General features: G+C 41.1%; 1 pseudogene; it reads left to right on the forward strand.

The window, feature by feature from the left end:
- LOC129644402 (F-box only protein 16-like) overlaps positions 1-22,644 on the forward strand; it is a 41,688-nt pseudogene that overhangs the window by 4,145 nt on the left and 14,899 nt on the right.

Raw genomic sequence — 22,644 nt, forward strand, 5'->3', positions numbered from 1 at the left:
CTTGATGGATGTGAGTCTCAGTGAACTCCGGGAGTTGGTGATGGACAGGGAGGCCTGGCGTGCTGCGATTCATGGGGTCGCAAAGAGTCGCACACGACTGAGCGACTGATCTGATCTGATCTGATCTGAAGTTTACAGCTGGGCAGACCGTGTCCATACGATAACTTCAGGGGCTTTTCTACACTTCTACAACAGGACATTTGCCAATGATCAGTGTAATTTTGAGGTCCTCTTTTTTTGTTTTGGCCACACTGCACAGCATATGGGATTTTAGTTTGCTGGCCAGGGATAGAACCCAGGCACACTGCATTGCAAGCGTGGAATCTTAAACACTGTACCACTAGGGAAGTCCCTGGCTTTTGTTTTGATTTTGCCTTTTTTCTATTCTGTAGTAAAATGAAAAATATGAAACGGTTTCAGTCTAAAATAAACCTCATAGGAGTTTAACTTCACAAGAGGCTTTAAGCAGAGAGATTGAATTCAAATGTAGATGCCAAAATTATAGCATCATCAGATTACAAGATAATTCGGGCCTTGTGAAAACTTTGAGAGGAGGAATGTTTTATAAGCATGTATTTCTTTGCTGTCTAGGGTTTTTTTTTAACATCTAGTGTTTTAATTGAAAGTGATCAAGTTTTTTTTTAATATGGTTTACACATGTAGTATAGTAAACAAGTAGTTAAAAGGGTGTTCTGAGAAAAAGCACCTAACCACCATCCATTGGTCAAAATTTAGGAGCCCCAAAATGTCTTATGCCTCCATGGTAATGATGTCACATGGTGGAATATGCAACCACAGTGTCAACAGACTAAAATAACAACCATGGGATTTTGACTTAACAGCAGGCTCTGAGTAAACTGTGATGTAAACAAACTGCAGCCTTCTGCAAGGAAAGACGATTCTCTCTTATGTTTTCCACTTGAAGTGATACTGTTTCCAGGCTCTTATTTTATTTTAATTGAAGTATGGCTGATTTACAATGCTGTGTTAGTTTCAAGTGTACAGCAAAGGGATTCAGTTATACATATCTATTCTTTTTCAGATTCTTTCTCTTACAGGTGATTACACAATATTGAGTAGTGTATGTACTATAAGTAGATCCTTGTTGGTTATTTATTTTATATATAGCAGTTTGTATATGTTAATCCCAAACTCCCAATTTATCCTTCCAACCCTCTTCCAAGTTTTTAAGATCAAAAATCTGATTGCAAATCCTTAGAATGAAGACTTGCTCCCAACCAGAGACTATAAGATTCTGAGTCTGCCTGAGGGCCTGAAAGTTAAATAATTTGTTCCAAATTATACTTCTTGTCAAGGATAGAGTCAGAACCAGATCTGAGTTTGTCTAGTGCTTCTCTTTCTGCCCCTCATGCCTATCAGTTCCTACCTGACTCTAATCGCCTTTTGGTGAAGAACTGGATTTGCTTGGACTCTGCTTAGACTTGGTCATTGGCCCTCTAAAGACCCTATCTCCTACCCTCTTTATTTGATTTTATTATCAATGACTGACTTTATTTATTATTTATTTATTTAAATATTTATTTTATTTATTTGTTTGACTCCACTGGGTCTTCATTACGGCATGCAGGATCTCTAGATGTGGCGTGTAGAATCTTTTGAGTTGCAGCAAGTGGAATCTAGTTCCCTGACCAGAGATGGAACTCGGGCCCTTACATAGGGAGTTTGGAGTCTTAGCCACTAGACCACCAGGGAAGTCCCCCTGCCACTTTCTTGCTGACTCTCCACACCCCTTCAAGTCAGTGCCCCTTTCTTTCTGATGCCTTCTGTTGTCATTGGACACCACAATGGTCCTCCCAACCTCCTTTTGAAAGGAGGTTGTCATCCTGGGACCTAATTGTTTTTTGTTTTTTGTTTTTTTTTCCCACTGTCAGGTCAAACCATGGGCAGCAATTCATTGAGAATGTAGGGCTTGAGGTCAGAATAGGGAAGATCAAGGTTGGGGGTCAGAATAGAAAGACCATGGTTCTAGCAGGGTTTCCTAGGTGTTAGTGATAAGGAATCTGCCTGTCAATGCAGGACATGCAAGAGACATGGGTTTGATCCCTGGGTCAGGAAGATTCCCCTAGAGTGGGAAATAGCAACCCAGTCCAGTATTCTTGCCAGGGAAATCCCATGGACAGAGGAGCCTGGCGGGCTACAGTCCATGGAGTCTCCAAGATTTGGACATGACTAAGCATGCTTGCACCACATGGCTTTTTAGTGAGGAACCAAGTATATTGTTCAGCTGAACATACAGTCTGGAACCAATGATTTTTCTTTAAAATCTATAAAGGTAACCCTTTGGGCCTCTGCTTATCCTCTCTAAAACAGAAAAAGTGAACAAAAAGATCCTAAGATTCCTTTTAGCCCTAAAATTCTATGACATCTGAATCTCTTGTTATTGTTCAGTCAGCAGGTGTTTTGTTGAGAACTTCCCCTGGAACCTGTGGATCATATAAGGGAAAGTAGCTGCAATCTACCTGGAAAGAGAAAATGAACAGAATCACCTGGCGGGCAATAGTGAATCCTAAAAAGGCCAGGTGGAGCACGGGCTGCAAGTGGAGGAGAAGTTGGGAAGAGTGAGACTAGTGGGTGCCAGAAAATTGCTGGTGCCCTAGACTTAGGAGGGGAATTAGATGCTTGATAGGACTTTGTTAGACACAAGAGAAGGGTTCAGAAAATGTGTGAATCCTGATTTTTCTCTTTTTTTGTTATTCTTTATTTTTTCTTGGCTGCACTGAGTCTTCGTTGGTGCACGAGGGCTTTCTCTAGTTGTAGCGAGCAGGGGCTACTCTCTAGCTGCAGTATGTGGACTCTAGGCCGTATGGGATCAATAGCTGCGGATCACTGGCTTAGCTGCCCCGAGGCATGTGGAATCTTCTCCAACCAGGAATGGAACCTGTATGTCCTGCATTGGCAGGCAGATTCTTATCCCCTGGACCACCATGAAAGCCCTGAATCCTGATTTTTCAGTCTTCTGAAAAATTCTATAGGTTTTAAAAATTTATTTTGTAGGCTTTCTTCTATTTTCTTTTTCTTTGTTTGCTTGTTTTGACCACTCCATTGGCCTGCGGGACCTTAATTGCCCAACCAGGGATTGAACCCTTGCTTTCTGCAGCAGAAACATAGAGTCTTAACCACTGGACCACCAGGGAAATCCCCTCTTCTATTGTAATCTAGAAATTCTGAGATTATCTGTCACTGTTATTTGAGGGTCCTAGTAGCCCAGGGGGCAGTTAATTAGGAGGGAGGGGAAAATCGTATTCTTTTTCTTCTTCTCTAAAGAATAAAAAGTGTCTACCTGTGATATATGATATTCCCTGGTTAGTAGCAAAGACGGCATTTTACAGGCCTTGAGGTTGTTGTTGAATCAACTATTTCAGTCTCCATTTTGCCTGCCCTTTGAAAGCAGAATTTGAGAGTCTAAAAAAAGGAAGGAAAACAGATCTGTTGGAAGCATGAAACCAGCTCCTCATCCTCCTCCACAAAAGGGAAGAAATAGCCCTGAGCTAGTTTCTAAATAGGAATGTTCTGACAGGGTGAGAGAATTTAGAAAGTGCCAGGAGGAAGGGAAAACATGGAGCCCGATTTTGAAAGCCGGCAGAGCACAGGGTGGGCGCCAGAGAGACAGTCACACCTGTTACCTGCTGTCTCTTGCTTCCTGGCTCCAGCTTGCCCTCCTCTGCCAAACCTTCTCACTCGAGTTGTCCCTTCCTCACCCATTCAGATAGATACACAAGTGACTGAAGCTCAGGAAAACACCTCTCCACTAATATGTAAATACACTCACATGGTAGCGATACATCCAAAGGATATTCATTTGTCACAAGCATATTCATTCATTCCAGCAAGCTTGAGCACCTGTAATATGCCATGTACAGCACTCTGCAGTGGAGAAGTCAAGGTGAATAAGACACAATTTCTGTCCTCAATGGTGTATAACAACAAACCTATACAGATAAACACTGAGCTATAAGCCCAGAGGTGCACATATGCAAACATATATGTAATGTACACCCACTGGTATGTGAACTCATGAAATAAAAAAACAGAGCTGCTCACTCATAAATTTCACAAGTTCTAATACTAGTCATGCTGAAATATTTGGAGGGAGGTTGTCCGTTTTCCAATTTTTCCTTTGTCAGTTTTGTCATCACCTTTCAAATTCCAAAAATGATTTCACTTTATAGTTCCATTCTTTTCTTATTTCTTGCCTTTGAAAAATTATTTATTCTCTAAGATGAATTGTCTCACATGGAGAAACTGAGAAAAAGGAAAGTTTGCCCAAGTTATAAATAAAGTTACCCTTTCAGGTACAAAATCTGTCTTTTTATACTCAGTTGATAAAATGGAAAAGACTGGCAATATTTAGTGATTGATCCTTTAATGATGTCTCTTTTTTAAATTTATTTATTTTATTTTTGACTGTGCTGGGTTTTCATTGCTGTGCACGGGCTTTCTTTGGTTTTGGCAAGCAGGGGCCACTCTCTGGCTGCGGTGAGCAGGCTTCTCATTATGGTGGCTTCTCTTGTTGGGGAGCAGGGGCTCTAGGGCATGCAGGCTTCAGTTCTTGTAGCACATGTGCTTAGTTGCACCGAGGCATGTGGAATCTTTTGGAACCAAGAATTGAGCCCATGTCCCCTGCATTGGCAGGCAGATACTTAACCACTGGACCATCAGGGAAGTCCTAATGATGTCTTTTTAATGGGTATTTTGAACCACAAAATATGAAATCATTCCATCTTTTTTTTTTCAATTGTAGGTATTTGAAGAAAGAAGAGCTCTGCTTGGAAAATGGGTAACTATTTAAAGTATACTGGATTCTAAGTCAGAAAGAGAAAGACAAACACCATATGAATATCACTTATATGTGGAATCTAAACTGTGGCACCAATGAACCTACCTTCAAAACAGACACAGACTCACAGACACAGAGATCAGACTTGTGGTTGCCAAGCGGGAGAAGAGGAGGGAGCAGGATGGACAGGGAGTTTGGGGTTGGTAGATGCAAGCTATTACATTTAGAATGGCTAAGCAACAAGGTCCTACCATATAGCACAGGGAACTATATCTAGCATCCTGGAATAAACCATAATGAAAAAGAACATTAACAAAGGAATGTATACAAATCTATATATCCATATCTAAGTTACTTTCACACTTCAAAGGAAACACAGTCTCAATGACCATTGTCCATGATCAAAGTACAGTAAGTCCATTCTGCATGAATGAGTTCTGTTCCAAAAGTGAATTCATAGGTCCCATTTGATTGTAAATCCAACAAAGTCAGCCTCGGTACCCAACTAACACAACTGGGTACACCTGCTGTTTGTAAGCTTGCTTCCAGACATCCTGGGCTTGAAATTAAAAAACTGCTCTACTGTACTGTAAAGTACAAAAAGCACAGCCACCTGTAGAGGATGGACACACATGACCGTGCACGCCAGACACATGAACAAATGTGATTGGACATGCGAACACACATTCCATCTTTGAAAGTTCGAAACTGAAATGTTTGTATGAGGGGACTTACTCTATCCATCTCTGGCTAATGTGTATTATTCATCAAATTCCTCTACAGTCTCATTGAGAGCCTCTTCCACCCAAGAGAACTGGAAACATGGTCATACAAAAATGTGTACACTAACGTTCACAGTGGCATTATTCATAATCGTCAAAAATGTAAACACCCAAATGTCCACTTGGTGAGAAATGGATAAACAAAACGGGGTCTAGCCAAACAATGGAATAGTACTCAGCCTTAAAGTCAAAGGCAGTTCCGTTTCAAGCTACTCATGAATGAACTTTGAAGACATTGTGCTAGGTGAAATAAACCAGACACAGAAGGACCAATATTGTTTGATTCCACTTTTATGAAGTTCTTAAAATAGGCAAATTCACAGAGAAAGAAAGTAAAATAGAGGTTATGAAGAAATAGGGACGTTATTTAATGGGTAGAGTTTCAGCTTGAGTTTTAAAAACAGTTCTGCAGACGGATGGTGGGGATGTTGCACAACAATGTAAGTGTGCACCATGTCACTGAACTGTACACTTAAAAATGGTTAAATTTTAAAAAGCACGGGCAAGAAAAAAGAATGAAGTACTGATATATGCTACAACATAAACTTTGAACATAGTAGGCTGAGTGAGAGAAACCAGACACCGAAGCCATCTAGTATATGATTCCATTTATATGACATATTCAAAATAGACAAATCCATACAGACAGAAAATAGCTGAGTGGTTTCTAGGGGCCAGGGAGCAGGGGAGGAGAGACTGACTGTAATGGGTGTGGACTTTATTTGGGGGTAATGGAAACGTTCTGAAATTAGACAGCAGTGCTGGCTCTGCAGCCTTGTGAATATATGAAAATGCTGGGTGGGGTGGTGTATGAATTGTACCTTCATTTAAAAAAACAAATCAGGATGCCTTTTAAAATATTATGCTTTGATTTCTTTAAGTCTAGATGTATATAATGAACTTTAAATAGTCCATCTTTAAAGCATACAGTCAAAGCCTTCTTTCCTTTTAAGGGAGCATCTTTGCCCCAGAATATAGCAGTAGACAGAAAAGCCTACCCTGTGAGTTACTGAGATTCATTTTTCCATATGTCTTAGTCCATTCCAGGTGCTATAACAAAACACTGGTGGGGGCGGGGGCTTATAAACAGCAGAAAATATTTCTCATAGTTCTAGAGGCTGGAAAGTCCAAGATCAAGGTGCTAGCAGACTCGGTGTCTGGTGGGAACCTGCTTTCTGGCTCAGAGACTCTCCATGTGTCTTCACATGACGAAAGGGCTAACAGGTCACTCTGTAGTCTCTTTAATAAAGGACACTAAACCCATTCATGAGGGCTTCCCTGGTGGCTCAGTGGTAAAGAATCCGCTGCCAATCAGGAAATTCTGGTTCGCTCTCTGGGTCAGGAAGACCCCTTGGAATAGGAAGTGGCAACCCACTCCAGTATTCTTGCCTGGGAAATCCCATCAACAGAGAAGCCTGAATCAGACACAACTGAGCGACTGAGCATGGATGCTCGCAATCCCATATAGGAATGCTCTCCCTCATGACCTAATCCTCTCAAAGGCCCCACCCCACCTCCCTGGGTCATTACCACAGGATTAGGCTTTCTATTTAGGAATTAGGGGTGACATAAACATTCAATCCATCATAAAGCTCTGTATCTTACTGTTCTTGTTTGTCTGATTTAGTCACCACTTCTTTTCTGTGCTGGTCTACAAGCTCCAGTCTAAAGATATTTACTAACCTAAAGAAGGAAAAAAAAAGTCATGTACACAATGTTTCTGGAAGACTTTACATATCCCCTGGAGAAAGAAATGGCAACCCATTCCAGTATTCTTGCCTGGAAAACCCCATGGACAGAGGAGCCTGGCAAGTTACAGTCATGGGGTCGCAAAGAGTTGGACATGACTGATCAACTTCACTTTACTTTTACAAGAAAAGGGGCAATATTGATTTCCTTCGGACAGGAAAACTGTCTAAAGGGTGGAAGAGATTCTTACCTGGAGAGCCTTTTGTGTCTTTTGAATTTTTAATCATGTGAATGTTTTTAATCATGTGAAGGTAATATCTATTCAAAATAATAATAAAATTTTATAAAATAAATTCACTAAAAATGGCAAAATGAGAAATACCCGAAATTTAAAATCTAGCTAAGTTTTTTCTCATATTGTATTTGTGTTTTTAAACCAACTTTGTTACCAACAACTTAAAAAAGAGACTTATAAAAAAAGCAAATAGATAAAATAAAAAGGGACATATTTAAAATGACTATATTTGCATTTTCATTCTACTTACTATGGATGGAAATCCATAAATTAATAAAACCAGGGCTAATGTTCAGGCAGAATTCATTGGTATGGCTGACCAGCCTCTGTCTACTTTGATTGGTTGGTAGCATTGTCAGTTGTTAAACATTTTAAATATCACCTTGGATAAAATTCAAGGTCTTCAAACTTTTGAAAAGATCTTTTTTCAAAGTTAATTCTTTTCTTTTACCATAACTAACTTTGAAAAGATCTTTTTTCAAAGTTAATTCTTTTCTTTTACCATAACTAATAGAAGCATGTATTTCAAAGGTCATTGATATTTGCAAAGATCACTAACTATCTCTCTACTCCAATCAGCCAAACTACAGGGTCAGGCATGGTTTTACCATGCTCCTTGTTGTGCATTGCTTGATGTTATCAGGCATTTAATAAATATTTTCTAAATGAATAAATGATACTGGTTTTTCTCTTTTGCCCAACAACAAACTTATTCCATAAATTCACTAGATCATATGGTAATCTTTATACCTCCATGAAAGCCACGGGAATTAAGTTTGAAGGGAATATTTCCAGTTTATTTTTATTCAGTTTTCTCTCTCCATTTTAGGCTTTATTTGTCTGTGTGTTTTATGAACAATATAACAGATTGATAGCATAAGGAATGCATTTTCAATTAAAAAAGGAGAGAAGCAAGAATACAAGTTTTTTTTAAATTTTCCTTTATTTATGGCTGTGAGTCTTCCTCGCTGCACAGGCTTTTCTCTAGTTGTGGTGTGCAAGCTTCTCATTGCCAGGGCTTCTCTTGTTGCAGAGCCTGGGCTCTAGAGCCTTCTCATTTAAGTTGTGGCGTGTGGGATCAACACAGGCTCAGTAGTTGTGGCACACGGGTTTAGTTGCTCCACTGCATGTAGGATCTTCCCAGATCAGGGATCAAACCCATGTTGTCTGCGTTGGCAGGTAGATTCTTTACCACTGAGCCACCAGGGAAGCCCAAGGATACTGATTTTTAAACTTACCATTACTTGGGATTTTCATTGTAGGAGTCAAGTATTGGCTTTAAAGCTCAATCTCATATTAGAAGTAAAGTCACTTTTAAAACCAATCTGGATAGTAAGGGGCAAGATGTAATGTGAAACCTATTAAATGATAGACAATCCAAAAAGTATTTTATATTTAGCCATGTATGCATGCTTAGTCGTGTCTGACTCTTTTGCAACCCCATGAACTGCAGCCCACCAAGTTTCTCTGTCCATGGGATTTTCCAAGCAAGAATATTGGAGTGGGTTGCCATTTCCTTCTCCAGCGGATCTTCCCAACCCAGGGATCAAACCCAGGCCTCCTGCATTGCAGACAGATTCTTTACCAGCTGAGCCACCAGTGAAGCCCAAGATAATATAACCAAAAAGCAAAAAGATAACAATCCTCTTCCTTCATCTTGACCTCACTGCCTGAAAACTTTCCTTTCCTTGCCATTTGGTGTGAGATGAGTGGCGCTGATGCCCTAGCAATGGTCCTCACATCTTGAAAGTGCAGCAAGAATCCTTGTAACAACTACTCCGAAAATTGGATTTTCACAATCCTATTGTCAAGAAATCCCAAAAGGCATTAAAAGTAACAATAAAATATAATTGTGATATGATATAAGATAGTATTGTTGCTGTTTAGTCACTAAGTCGTGTCTGAGTCTTTTGAGACCCCGTGGACTGTAAACCCACCAGGCTCCTCTGTCCATGTGATTTCCCAAGCAAGAATACTGGAGCGAGTTGCCATTTCCTTCTTCAAGGGATCTTCCTGACCCAGGGATTGACCCCCTGTCTCCTGCTTGGCAGGCGTATTCTTTTCCACTGAGTCACCAGTGATGGCCATATAAGATAGTATAGCATAAAATAATATAGCACAATGTTGTATACTAATTATATGATATTAATATTAAAAAGGAACTGGCACCCCACTCCAGTACTCTTGCCTGGAAAATCCCATGGACGGAGGAGCCTGGTAGGCTACAGTCTATGGGGTCGCTAAGAGTCGGACACTACTGAGCGACTTCCCTTTCACTTTTCACTTTCATGCATTGGAGAAGGAAATGGCAACCCACTCCAGTGTTCTTACCTGGAGAATCCCAGGGATGGAGGAGCCTGGTAGGCTACTGTCTATGGGGTCACACAGAGTCGGATACGACTGAAGTGACTTAACATAACATAACTGTAAAATGAGGTATCATACATGGTACTAGGATAAGAAAATGGTCCTAGCTGCTCCCTTGTCTCACACATTAGATCCCTGGCTGTGACGGTATGGCTCTTTTTTCTTGAAGAGCTGAAGCAAGAGATGTGGGACAGATATATATACTACTATATATATATATATTATATATATATATATATAATATATTTGAAAAAAAAAAAACAGGAACCTACTGTATAGCACAAGGAACTATATCCAATATCTTATAATAACCGACAGTGGAAAAGAATCTAAAACAGAATGTGTGTGTGTGTGTGTGTGTGTATGTGTATACATATATAAATCACTATGATAGATACCTAAAACATTGTAAAATAACAATGCTTCAATTTAGAAATTTTAAAAAAAAAGAGAAAGATACTGGGCAATTACCAAATTCATGTACAGTTAATTCTTCCATGGATTATCTACTTTTTGGATTATTCCCAGCACCTTTTAAATTCCAAGGGGATTTCCCACAGTTGTTAAGCATTCTTATCAGTCATCTACCCACCTTCAACTGGTAGAAGTTCAAGGAATGCAAATTCATTTTCTATTAGACTAAATAAACACAATTAGAAAGGAGAAACCCCCGAGGCAAAGAACACCTATCAAAGCCAAATATAAATTATCTTTGACTGCTATAATCAGGGAAATAAATGAGAAACCAATGTAATTATCTTTTTAATCTCTAGAGGAAAAGGTTTGAATGTTTTCTTTTATAGATTTCTTCAGCGCTTTATAACCCTAATGTCCTTTTATATTCATTCTAAATCACTGTTCTTCAATCTGAGCCTGTTCTCTCCTGGGCATCCCTGAAAATAATTAAGCTGACCTCAATCTTTGAAAATGTGCTTCCTGTCCTTGTCAATGTACAAACATGGTAACTTTATGCTTTGTAACTTAATTATTGTATATCTAATGATTTACCCCTAGTGCTTGTTATTTTTAATATCACTGTGATATTTTATAACAGGGGTCCCCAATCTCTGGGCCACAGACCCATTGGTACCTCTGATCAGATCAGCAGTGGCATCACATTAGAAATAAAGTGCACAATAAATGTAATGCTGTAGTTTTTCCAGTAGTCATGTATGGATGTGAGAGTTGAACCATAAAGAAGGCTGAGCGATGAAGAATTGATGCTTTTGAACTGTGGTGTTGGAGAAGACTCTTGAGAGTCCCTTGAACTGCAAGGAGATCAAACCAGCCAATCCTAAAGGAAATCAGTCCTGAATACTCATTGGAAGGACCAATGCTGAAGCTGAAACTCCATACTTAGGCCACCAGATGCGAAGAGCCAACTCATCAGAAAAGACTGATGCTGGGAAAGATTAAAGGCAGGAGGAGAAGGGGACGACAGAGGACCAAAGGGTAGGAAAACATCACTGAACCAATGGAGGTGAGTGTGAGCCAGCTCCAGGAGATGGCGAAGGACAGGGAAGTCTGGCATGCTGCAGCCCATGGAGTTGCAGAGTCAGACATGACTGAGCAACTGAAGTACAACAAAATGTAATGCGTTTGAATCACCCCAAAGCCATCCCTCCCTGCCTGTTCCCCCAGTCCATGGAAAAATTCTCTTCTATGAAACTGGTCCCTGGTGCCAAACAGTTTGGGGACCACTGTTTATAATATTAGCTACCATGAGTACAATGAGTCATACACTCTTTTAGGAATTTTATACATATTTTCATTTATTTAATCTTCCCAGTAACTCTAAATTTAGATATAATTATTCAATCAATGTATAAAGGAAGAAATTAAGAGATTCTTAGTGAGACTCTGAATGGCCTCACTCCCAAAGCCCCCATGCATCCTTAATGCCATATTTTCTCTTATCATGTTGCTGAGCTGATTCACTATTGTGAGGCATTTGGGGTTATTTCTGATTTACTGTAGTGATAATTATATCTCATAAAAATTTCTTCCCTAATCATTCTGGGTCCCCATGTAGCTCAGTTTCTACAGAGTAGCACGTAACACTGCCCAAAGTAATTTTAAAGATGAGTACCAATTTTCATGTTGTCTCTCAAAGAAAAATCACAGGGGATCCAATTCAGAACTCATAACACTACTTAACAGATCCCCTTTCTTCATTCTCCAGTTCTCTCACACTGTATAACTGCTGGAAAGGCAGTTAAAGTCTGAACTGCCACAAACTGCCTACAAGCCAAAACCCTGCAGCTCTCCTGTCTCCATATGCCCCCACTGGCTCCTTGTTTTAGAGATCACCGCAGCATCGTGGGCTGGTCCTTCCCCTGGCCCTCATCACTCTGGTCTGGCTTCTCTATCATTCTAATAACCCACCCCCAAAGGAAAGAAGTCTCATATTATGTTAGTTAGAAATATGGACTGTACAGAAACAGGCCGAGAGGAAATCTGGGAACATTCATACATGAATACATTTTATTCACTTATTTCTAAGTTAAGGTTTCTGATGGTTTTTTTTTTTTTTTCATTTGGGAGTCCCCCCTCCCCCTTGAATGATAGTGTCCAAAGTGAGATTGATGTGCACTGAAAAGATCTGGTAACAGTGAATAGTTTTTGTTTTATTTAAAATTCTTTGGTTTGGCTGCACTGGGTCTTTGTTGCAGCACACAGGCTTTCTCTAGTTGTGGCATGTGGGATCTTAGTTCCCCGAGCAGGTATCAACCCTAGTCCCTTGCGTTGGAAGGCAGATTCTTTTTATGTATTTTTTTATGGCTGAGCTGGGTCTTCGTTGCTGTGTGCGGGCTTTCCTTAGTTGTCGTGAGCATGGGACCACTCCTCCCTACTTGCAGTACGCAGTCTTCCTACTGCAGTGGCTTCTCTGGTTGCAGAGCACAGGCTGTAGGGTGCTTGGGCTTCAGGCGCTGTGGCGTGTGGGCTCAGTAGTTGTGGCTCTCAGGCTTACTTGCCTTGCAGCATGTAATCATCCCAGACCAGGATGTCTGGGATCAACCCATGTCCACTGCACTGGCAGATTCTTAACCACTGGACTTCCAAGGAAGTCCCACAGTGAATGGTTTTAATCAAGAAGTACTCCAGCTAATTAAAAAAAATAGATCCTATGATTACAAAGAAGTTGACATGTCATAAGGGGTAAAATACATTTTTACTTTATATGCCTTATTTTTTTTTTTAGGGCTTTCCTGGTGGCTCAGACAGTAAAAGTGTCTGCTTGCAATGCGGGAGACCCGGGTTCGATTCCTGGGTCGGGAAGATCCCCTGGAGAAGGAAATGGCAATCCACTCCAGCACTCTTGCCTGGAAAATCACATGGACGGAGGAGCCTAATAGGCTCCAAAGTCACAAAGATGGGGTTGCAAAGAGTTGGACACAACTTCACTTTCACTTTCACTTTCATGCCTTTTTAGGTGGTCAATGTATTTTATGATTAAAACTAAAGTATTATAAAATTCTGATTACTTTATAATAACTAGCAAATATCTATTGGTGAAATGCAATAGTGTATAAAATACAAGTAGCCCCAAACTTTCCTGTTTTCTCTTCTCTAATGGACTAAAGAAGAAAAACAGAGATTTAGACTCTGATAACAGCTCCTTCCTCTGCTAGCTGTTCCCATAAGAACCTTTCTTTTGATTTTGGCCAGCTCTCACGCTCTCATCTTTGATCAGTCACTAATATTGGGACTGGTTTGAGGTCATCACTGGGGAAAACTGTGAAGTAACCCAAGCGTTTGTTTGGTATGCCCCAGATTGCTTTGGCATGTACTTCCTGTCTCTGGCACTCTTTTTTTTTTTTCCAGGTCCTCCTATCAACTTTTCCTTTCCAATCATATCAATCATTTATATATTCGTAGGACTTTAACTGGGAGAAGGCAATGGCACCCCACTCCAGTACTCTTGCCTGGAAAATCCCCTGGGCAGGGGAGCCTGGTAGGCTGCAGTCCATGGGGTCGCTAAGAGTCAGACACAACTGAGTGACTTCACTTTCTCTTTTCACCTTCATGCATTGGAGAAGGAAATGGCAACCCACTCCAGTGTTCTTGCCTGGAGAATCCCAGGGACGGGGGAGCCTGGTGGGCTGCCGTCTATGGGGTCACACAGAGTCGGACACGACTGAAGTGAGCAGCGGCAGCAGCAGGACTTTAACTGGGGCTTCCCAGGTGGTGCTAGTGGTAAAGAATCCACCTGCCAATGTAGGAGACCCAAAAGACACAAGTTCGAGCCCTGGGTAGGGAAGATCCCTTGGAATAGGAAATGGCACCTCATCCCAGTATTCTTGCTTGGAAAATTCCATGGACAGAGGAGCCTAGCAGGCTCAGCAAAGAGTCAGACAAGAGTGAGTGACTGAGCACACACACACACACACACACACACACACACACAGGACTTTAACCCTATATACTCCCCCTTCTCAGAGATATTTGCTTGTATTGCCTTATCTCTAATTGTTTCTGGTCCTGGAGTTTTAATCACTAATGAGCTGATGTGAACTGTGGGGGGAGACTGACTGCCCAGGTGTCTTCTCTTAAGGTTGTACAGACAGTCCGTGGCTTAAGATGCTTTGGCTTAGCAACTTTTTGGCTTTACAGTGATGCAAAAGTGATAGACATTCAGTGGACACCATATTTAAAATTTTGTATTTGGGTTTTTTTGGGAGGGGTGGCTAGCCATGTGCAGTAGGATACTCATTTATGGTGCTGGGCAGCCAGTGAGCCACAGCTCCCAGTCAGCCACTCGGTCACAAGAGTACAGGCTAAATACACTTAAAACCATCAGTACCCAGAGAGTCATTCTGGTTTCACATTCAGTGTGCTTGTATACATGCTAAGTTGAGTCAGTCGTGTCCAACTCTGTGCAACCCTATGGACTGTAGCCCACCAGGCTCCTCTGTCCATGGAACTCTCCAGGCAAGAACACTGGAGTGGGTTGCCATTCCCTTCTCCAGGTGTAGTAGTCAATAAATTACATGAACTAGTCAACACTTTATTATAAAATAGGCTTTGTGGTAGATAATTTTGCCCAACTGTAGGTTCATGTGAGGGCTTCTCTGGTGGCTCAGTGATAAAGAATACCCCTGTCAATGCAGGAGACTCAGGTTTGATCCCTGGGTCAGGAAGATCCCATGGAGGAGGGCATGGCAACCCACTCCAGTATTCTTGCCTGGAGAATCCCATGGACACAGGAGCCTGGTGAGCAACAGTCTATGGGGTTGCAAAACAGTTGGACATGACTGAGTGACTAAACAATGGCAACAAGCATCAGGGTTCATGTAAGCGTTCTGAGCACGTTAAGGTAGACTGGGCTAAGCTAGGATGTTTGGTAGGTTAAGTGTATTATGTGCATTTTTAATTTATGATATTTTCAACTTATGATGGATTAATTGGGATATAGCCCCAACAGAAGTTAAAGATCTATATTTTACAAGTCTGTATATATTCTCAGTTTATGACTATGACCAGCTCCCAAATTTTTCTGTAACTCCAAGTTTTGAGGTCAAGTGCATGTCTATGTCCACACTGGCCTTGCTTCGGTTCACACACACAAATGTGAGAAAGAACAGGTAGGTGGCAAAACATGGGCTGTACTTGTTAGGGAAAGAAATGCATGCAATTCGTTAAGAATAAGTTACTAAACTCACTTTCTATGCAGTTCTTTATCTCTTTCATAATGCGTATCTGGTGTCAGACTAAACCTGGAGCTTTTTTTGTTTGTTTGTTTGCTTTTTTTTTTCCAGTTTGACAAATGGACGGACACTCAGAGGAGAAGAATCCTGACAGTCCTGTTAGAACGCTGCTCCCTGTCATAGCAAAAGTTCTGCTGTCGAAAGCTTCAGGAGAAAATTCCAGCAGAAGCTCTGGATTTTACTACCAAGCTCCCAAAGGTGTTATATTTATACATCTTTTCTTTCCTGGACCCCCGAAGCCTTTGTCATTGTGTACAGGTACAGATAAAGAAGCAATGTTTGGAGTTTTGTAAAGACAGCCTAGAAAACACTGAAACTTGAGGAAAAAAAAAGAAAGCACGCATACAAAACCAAGCACCAACAAGACACTCACCACGTTTCGTTTGCACAGTTTGGATTGGCCCCATCTCTTTGTGTCTGGCTGTGCACTCAGTGCTCAACGGGGAGAAAAAGTAAGCCATCGCTAAGTGTCCGTAAAATAGTACTAGCCAGTTGGGGAAATACATACACATGTATATAATGGTTCATCATCAGAATAGTCTTATATTGCACAGCAGAGGACCATAGTAAAACTTAAAGTGTAAAGTGCAGGCCATTCATAAATAGAAAAGCATGAAATAAGGTGCTAATGTGATAAATACAGAAGCATGTGAGACTAAAGGAGTTCAGAGTGGGCAAATGTGCTCACAGGTTGGAAAAGCATCTGACCATTATTTTCTTACAAGTAATTCCATGGTGTATTCAAGTATATTTTTTAAGATATAAAATTGATAGTCATTTTGTTGACTTCTTTTCATAGTCTAGCTGCTGCTGCTGCTGCTAAGTCGCTTCAGTCATGTTCGACTCTGTGCAACCCCATAGATGGCAGCCCAACAGGCTCTCCTGTCCCGGGGATTCTCCAGGCAAGAACACTGGAGTGGGTTGCCATTTCCTTCTCCAATGGATAAAAGTGAAAATTGAAACTGAAGTTGCTCAGTGAAGTTGCTCAGTCGTGTCCAACTCTCAGCGATCCCGTGGACTGCAGCCCACAAGGCTCCTCCATCCATGGGATTTTCCAGGCAAGAGTACTGGAGTGGGGTGCCATTGCCTTCTCCATTCATAGACTAGAAAGACCAGAAATTACCTGTTACTGTGCATTCACATGGTAACTTTAGTTTTTAAAATTAAGAAAATGAAAAAAAAAATTAAGAAAATGAATGCAGTAAGATAGATGACGTATTTAATAATTGGTGTTGGGACAACCGGGCAGTATCTGGAAAAAAATTCTAGAAGGATAAAAGATTGATATGAAATTATGGGAAACCATTCCCTACTCAAAAGATGGAATTCCCTGGTCCAGTGGTTAACTCTCTGCTCTTTCACTGCTGAGGGCAGAAGTTCAATCCCTGTTTGGGGAACTAAGATCCTGTAAGCCACCAGGCATGACTAAAGGGGAAAAAAAATGTAATTAAAGGAAATCTAGGGAAAGAAGACTTTGTGAGTAATCTATAATATTCAAAGCCTGAAAAGAAAATGTATAACTTAAAATATTGCTTTATTTATTTTATATAATTTGTATATATATTATATATGCTTTATAAATAAAGAAAGCAAGATTTTAAGTTGTGATTATAAAAATTAAAATTTTCTCCATAGAGAAGAAAACTGTAAATAAATACAGACAGTAAACAGGAGGGAACTCCCTGGTAGTGGTTAGGACTCAGTGCTTTCACTGATGAGGGCTCAGGTTCAACCCCTGGCCAGGAGACTAAGAACCCACAAGCTGCTGCAGTGTGGCCAAAAAAAATTAAAATAAACGGGGGGAAAACCTATTGCCAGCAAAGGGGTAATTTTCTTATTTTTTAAAGAACGACTATAAATCTACATTAACAAGAAAGTAAAAGCAAAGCATAGCAGAAAAATGAGCAAAGGAAGTGAACAAATAGTTCACAGAAAGAAAAGCAGATGTTTCTAAAATAGATAAAATGCTTAGCCTCATTTTCATGCCATCATTTGTGATCAGATGGATTAAGTTTCTTTTTTTCTTTTTTTAGTTTCTTTTTTAATGATAACATTTTATATTGTTAGGGGTGAGGGGAAACAAGAACCTTCATATGTTGCACCTTCATAGATAAATTGATGCAAACACCAAGGACAGCAATTTGGTAGTACTCAATTTTTAAATAAAGATTCCTGGACATTCCCTGGCGATGCAGTGGCTTTCACTATCAAGGGTATGAGTTTGAGCCCTGGTCGGGGAACTGAGATCCTGCATGCCATGAGACAGGGCTAAAAACTTTTTAAAATTTTTTAATTAAGAAAAATAAGACTACCTTTGGTCAGTAGTTCCACTTCTTGGAATTTGTCTGATGGGTATACTTCAACACACGCCAAATTAGTTCCAGAAAAACATCTATTTCTGCTTTATTGACTATGCCAAAGCCTTTGACTGTGTGGATCACAATAAACTGTGGAAAATTCTGAAAGAGATGGGAATACTAGACCACCTGACTGCCTCTTGAGAAATCTGTATGCAGGTCAGGAAGCAACAGTTAGAACTGGACATGGAACAACAGACTGGTTCCAAATAGGAAAAGGAGTACATCAAGGCTGTATATTGTCACCCTGCTCATTTAACTTATATGCAGAGTACATCATGAGAAACACTGGACTGGAAGAAGCACAAGCTGGAATAAAGATTGCCAGGAGAAAGTCAAAGGCTTTGGCATAGTCAATAAAGCAGAAATAGATGTTTTTCTGGAACTAATTTGGCATGTGTTGAAGTATACCCATCAGACAAATTCCAAGAAGTGGAACTACTGACCAAAGGTAGTCTTATTTTTCTTAATTAAAAAATTTTAAAAAGTTTTTAGCCATGTCTCTGATATGCAGATGACACCACCCTTATGGCAGAAAGTGAAGAGGAACTAAAAAGCCTCTTGATGAAAGTGAAAGTGGAGAGTGGAAAAAGTTGGCTTAAAGCTCAACATTCAGAAAACAAAGATCATGGCATCCGGTCCCATCACTTCATGGGAAATAGATGGGGAAACAGTGGAAACAGTGTCAGACTTTATTTTTGGGGGCTCCAAAATCACTGCAGATGGTGACTGCAGCCATGAAATTAAAAGACGCTTACTCCTTGGAAGGAAAGTTATGACCAACCTAGATAGCATATTCAAAAGCAGAGACATTACTTTGCCAACAAAGGTTCGTCTAGTCAAGGCTATGGTTTTTCCAGTGGTCATGTATGGATGTGAGAGTTGGACTGTGAAGAAGGCTGAGCACCGAAGAATTGATGCTTTTGAACTGTGGTGTTGGAGAAGACCCCTGAGAGTCCCTTGGACTGCAAGGAGATGCAACCAGTCCATTCTGAAGGAGATCAGCCCTGGGATTTCTTTGGAAGGAATGATGCTAAAGCTGAAACTCCAGTACTTTGGCCACCTCATGTGAAGAGTTGACTCATTGGAAAAGACTCTGATGCTGGCAGGGATTAGGGGCAGGAGGAGAAGGAGACGACAGAGGATGAGATGGCTGGATGGCATCACTGACTCGATGGACATGAGTCTGAATGAACTCCAGGAGTCGGTGATGGACAGGGAGGCCTGGCATGCTGCAATTCATGGGGTCGCAAAGAGTCGGACACAACTGAGAGACTGAACTGAACTGAACTGAAGAATATTGCATCATTGTTTGTAGCAGCAAAAGGCTGGAAAAAGTGGAAATGTCTGCTAATAGCAGACTGGTTGCAACTATCTCCTCAATATGTCATCAATAAAACAACTAAGGTGCAGAATTATCCTACCACTTTGGAAGAATAAAAGAATGTATCCATATTTGTTGCCCTTCTGGATGGCACACAAGAAGCCAGTAACAATGGTTACATTCAGGGAGGGAAATGAGTGGCTAGATGACAAGGATGAGAGAGGCTTTTTTTCTTTTACTTTTTTTACAGTGTGCCCCTTGGTATCTTTGAATTTAGTATTGATGTACACATATTATTCTAAAATTGAAACAATTTGTTTTTTAAAAAAACATAGTGTTTTAAATGCCTAGTAATAGAGTATCATTCCGCCATATAATGAATTATTAGGCAGTCATAAGAAAACATGTTTTGGAAGAACAGAGATGCTTATTATGTGTCAAATGAAGAAAGCATGGTTTTAAATTGCATGCAGTTTCCCGATTTTGCTTTCATATATACCTGAAAAACAGAAAGGAAAATAACTCTACCAGCTTGTTGATAATGTTTGGTCATCTCTGATTGACAGGGTTCTGGGTATTGCTTTTCTTCAGGTTTCTCAGAATTTTCCATGCTTTTCACAATGAGAATGTTATCATTCCAGGGAGATGTGATACAAAATAGATAATCTTATCATCCATGTGTACCATATGTCAATCTTGGTAGATTTCAGCATTGTATTTTATTTCCCAGAACTGACTGTGAGGCAATTGTTCTTTAGCTAGATTTAAAGTAAACAATAAAGTCACTGCACCAAGATGAGCTTTGAGCTGTTTAAAAATGTGGTGGGGGTTGTCTTACAGTTTTGAAAGAGCTTACCTACCCTCAACTTTCCTCATTCCTATTTAGTTTTAAACAAACAAAAAGCAGCAAAACAAAGAAAAATTTTATCTATCCCCAGTGCAGGGGGGAACCCCAACTTAACTACCCAGGTCTAAACCCAATCTAAGTCAAAAGAGGAAAAGGGTGGGAATTGAGAAAAACTTTTCTCCCCATCCCCTCCCTCCCAAACTCCACGTCTTGATTTAATTAACTAACCATATGAGGATTAAGGGCAGTGCAGTTTCATTCTGGGTTGCACAAAGTGGTTGTGATCTCTGTTTCTGCCTGCAGTGTTGTATCAGATCCTCTAAGCCTTTTCCTCCATCTAGATCCTGAACCTACTGTTTCTCCTAATTGTGCCCCCCTTCTGCTTCCCTCTCCCCTACATGTCTTATCTTCATATAATAATCCTGGATGTAATAGAAACTCCGTACACAATGGATGGAAGGAGGGAGGAAGAGAGACAGATAAACAGATGGATGGGTAGCGAGCTCCATTACAGAGTGTTCTGCTCCTTTTGGGGGCATTCAAACATTATTTATTATTGAGTTAACCTTGAAAAAGAGGCCAGTTTTCCAAGGATGAAATGAATGTGAAGATTAGCTATCATCTCTGCAATTCATGATAAGAGACATGGAATGCCTAGTCTCAACTTTATATATGGACTTGACTCTAGTTTCTACTAAGACCTGGAATAAATTATTTTAAAAGCTACTACACATAATAGGGTCACCTCCACCATTTGCTGGATATGTAGGATTGACCATAATGCTATGAAAATGGAATGTACAGAATACTTTTTAAAAAATGTATTAATTTGGCTGCACCAGGTGTCAGTTGCAGCACATGGAATCCAGTTCCCTAACCAGGGATCAAACCCTGGCCCCCTGCACTGAAAGCACAGAATCTTAGCCACTAGACCACCAGGAAAGTCCCCAGGACAAATACTTAATGCTCTATTGAATCTTAAAGGCTATTTAGGACACACAAATATAGTATTAGTCATTGTGTTCCCTTTATATATTTAGTTAAATCATAAGAATGGAAGGAAAACAGAAGCATATCATGAAAAAAATAAGCAATGTGCCAACTGGAGTTTCTGTAGCCTTCATACAATGTTCATACACAGGCTCCCAGAGATCCTTCAGTTCGGTTCGGTTCAGTTCAGTTCAGTCACTCAGTCATGTCTGACTCTTTGTGACCCCATGAATCGCAGCATGCCAAGCCTCCCTGTCCATCACCAACTCCCGGAGTTTACCCAAATTCGTGTCCATTGAGTTGGTTATGCCAACATCAGGGTCTTTTCAAATGAGTCAGCTCTTCGCATCAGGTGGCCAAAGTAATGGAGTTTCAGCTTCAACATCAGTTCCTCCAATAAACACCCAGGACTGTTCTCCTTTAGGATGGACTGGTTGGATCTCCTTGCTGTCCAAGGGACTCTTAAGAGTCTTCTCCAAGCAGCGCAGACGCCTGCACATGGCATTAGCAAGCGGGGGCTGGGCAGGGAAGTGCGGCACGGGCTGTGTCCCTTAGAGTAAGAATCGGGCCGAATGTCCTGAGCGCTATCTGAGCGAACTAATTTGGGCTAGCAAACCAAACTGTGGGATATCTACCACGCGAAAAGCCAGCCCTAACCTAAGACACCGCCAGGCCCGCGCACAGAACAAAGGACTGAACAGAAATAGCCGGCTGCAGACCTCCCCCTCCGGTGACAGGCAACCAGAGCCGGAAGGGGGCAATCGCAGCCCCAGAGAGACACTATCTATAAAACTGTAAGCAGGCTTCTTTGCTAACTAAAACTTCTTGGGGGTCTGGACGGTCAACATCTGCCTGAGAAGGTGCGCCGGTTTTACACCCAGATAACCGAGTGGCGGGGAGGCGATAAGTCGCAGCATTGGCGCCCGCCAAGCACCTCATCGCCTGAGCTGCTCGACCTGGGAAGAACACAAAACGCAGGCCCAACCGAGTCTGCGCCTCTGAGGACTACCCGAGTGCCTGAACCTGAGCGGCTTGGACCTGGGAGCTCAGTCCAGGGCCGGCCTCTGATTGTTCCCGGCGGAACAACCTAGAGCCCAAGCAGTGTGGGCAGGGAGGTTACACGCGCCGTGAGCGGGGGCAGACCCAGTGTGGCCGAGGCACTTCGAGCGCACGCCAGTGTTATCTGTTTGCAGCATCCCTCCCTCCCTCCCCACAGCGCGGCTGAACAAGTGAGCCTAAATTAAAAAAAAAAAAAAAAAAAAAAAAAAATAGGGTCCTCCACCGTCCCCTTTGTGTCAGGGCGGGAACCAGACACTGAAGAGACCAGCAAACAGAAGAAGCTCTAACAGAGGGAAACGCCTTGGAAGCTACAGGCCATAGATTAAAACCCTGTGGTTACTACGGATTACATAGGAAGGGGCCTATAGATCTTGAGAAATATAAGTCGGACTAAGGAACTGCCAAAAATGAACTGAACCCACAATACT

The sequence above is a fragment of the Bubalus kerabau genome, chromosome 2, assembly GCF_029407905.1.
Source record: "Bubalus kerabau isolate K-KA32 ecotype Philippines breed swamp buffalo chromosome 2, PCC_UOA_SB_1v2, whole genome shotgun sequence".
In the NCBI taxonomy this organism is placed as follows: domain Eukaryota; kingdom Metazoa; phylum Chordata; class Mammalia; order Artiodactyla; family Bovidae; genus Bubalus; species Bubalus kerabau.